The sequence below is a fragment of the Nanorana parkeri genome, unplaced genomic scaffold (assembly GCF_000935625.1).
Source record: "Nanorana parkeri isolate BGI_ZX_2015 unplaced genomic scaffold, ASM93562v1 scaffold1200, whole genome shotgun sequence".
Classification (NCBI taxonomy): Eukaryota; Metazoa; Chordata; class Amphibia; order Anura; family Dicroglossidae; genus Nanorana; species Nanorana parkeri.
This window is the reverse complement of record NW_017307468.1, coordinates 497,716-500,100: the sequence shown is the minus strand read 5'-3', so window position 1 is coordinate 500,100 and position 2,385 is coordinate 497,716.

Here is a 2,385-nt window from a genome sequence, read left to right as displayed (position 1 = left end):
TCTGTAAACACATTGCAAAAGCCTGAGGTAAACAAGGCCTTGGACTGGAGTCGGGGGCCACAACATGCAGAGGTGCCTTGACACGGCGGTGCGGCTTTACATATACTTGCAACAAATTGTGAAATTGTTGAAGAATTTTAGATTTTCTTGTTGACTTGCTGGAGAGTGCACAGGGGGTACTTTTTTGCATGGGAAATGCCCTGCCCATGTGCATCTTACTTGTTAGGTTCACATTGATCTGACTTGTTGCCATTTTTATTCTGAACTTATTAAGGGCCCAGTGACTTCTTTGTGGTGCCCTAACGCCCATTATGCCCCGCCTTTTGTGCTTTGTAGTAAGGCAGCCATTTCAAAACGATTCGACTGCCAGCACACCCTAACGGGGTTAAAAATCATACTAGTGTTTGTTGCTGTGCGTTGGCACCACAACGCGTGTTGCATGTGTTACCGCAATGAGGGAGTGTACATGGGCACTCAAGATTCAATGACAGTTTAGTGATTTGGGTTTTAAGTTGGATCAGATTATATAAAGTTCCCATCTGTGTGTGTTGGTGGTGGTGGTGGAGGGGGGCATTGGCAGTCACTAAACGTAGACCTAGCATAATATATACCGTGTCTCCCCGAAAATAAGACACTGCCTTATATTTTTTTGGGCTAAAAAAAAACCCACACTAGGTCTTATTTTTTTTAATGTACAACAATCCAAAATTAATGCAAATCCAAATCCAAATTAAATAATCCAAAATGGCAAAGTTAGAGGAGAACTATGGGGTCAGTGTTTTTCCCCATAGTTTTCCCCAGGGTAAAGTAGCGTCCTCCCGTCACCCGAAGCTCAGTATACCGCGAGCTACAGCTCACTATATACTGAGACGCTGCATTACAGTTGAGATCCACCCAGCTGCGTGAGTGACAGCTGGCTCTGCCTATCTAGAGGCAGATCCAGCTGTACCCGCCCACTCCCATGTCCGTTCCGCCAGTCACCGCTGGAGGATCGGACAGGGGATCCCTGCAGGGAGCCGTGAGTGACGGTCATGGCTCTCTGCAGGGAGGTGATCGAGAAGTGAGTGAGCGATGGTATGTGTTCCCTCACTTCCCGATCTACTGAGCCGACCTGTGAGAGTCTCATTGTCACAGGTCGGCTCGAACTATGAGAGTGAGTGAAAATCACTCGCCTCACAGTTCTCCTTTAAGAATATGGTGATCGGGGCAGTCAAGGGTGCCGTACCTTTCCAAGAGCAAGTTGGTAACCAATCGCTGGCCAGAATGAGGGAAGCGCGCTTTCACTATCCATTCCTCACAGGCGGAGTGCATTTTGTATCACTCCGCCTGTGACAGGAGCCGACGCTATAGAGGAGGCATCAGTTTATGCGGCTCTGCTCCCTCCACTGCCGCCTCGCTTCCTCTAGCGCTGGCTTCGCTGGCACTGCTGATTCTCTCCCGCCTCCCCCGCGGCTCTTCAAGTTCTCCCTTATGCCACCAACGGCCCTAGGAATGGTCACAACTAGGTCTTATTTTCGGGGTAGATCTTATATTTTAGCAATTCCCAAAAACAGTACTAGGTCTTATTTTCGATGGGAAGGTCTTATTTCCGAAGCAACATGTAGATATATATTTTTATTTTTTTTAAAGGGAGGAGCCAGTAAAATAGGAACTAGCATCAGATATATTTCTTTTTCTAGCGGGTGGAGCCATTGAAGGTAGAACTAGCATTAAGGTGCCCACACACCTTACGAATATCGCGCGGCTTTCATCTGCGATCGTGTTTTTGTAAGATAAGCACACAGTTGATGGGAAGTGCACAACCGCAATTAATGTACAACCGTTTGACTTTTGTCTTTCCAGCAGGTTAGAAAACCTTCATGGAATTGTACGAAATTAGATGGATTGGTGGCGTTTTCGTAAAAAAAAAAACAAGAACACTGCTCGTGCGCAAACGAAAATCCGTTCTGTCAATCGACGACATTCGGCCAGGTGATATTGCTAACGAACGCTAATTGAAGTCTGCAATGGTCTGTGCATGATGGGGCAGTTGTACGAAAATCCAACGACGGTTCGAACATCGTACGAAAATAATCGTGCGATGGTTGTAAGGTGTATGGCCCCCTTTCAGCTATATTTTATTTCTAGTTAAGCATACGCATGCTAAGTGATGTGTTAATTGCAGTCATTTAATGGCTCAGACTCCCCAGCAGAGTCCCCAAAAGATATTTAAAAAAATTGGCGTTTGGTGGTTTAACTCTCCGGTATCTACCAAACACTGAAATATCATTTCCTTTAAATGTGGTTCTACAAAGGTGTCAGGAGTCCACAGGGCTCACTTCTTAAAGCAGCTGCCCGTGTGTCCGGTTTGGCATACGTGGACAGTCACAGAAGACTGAGCGCCCC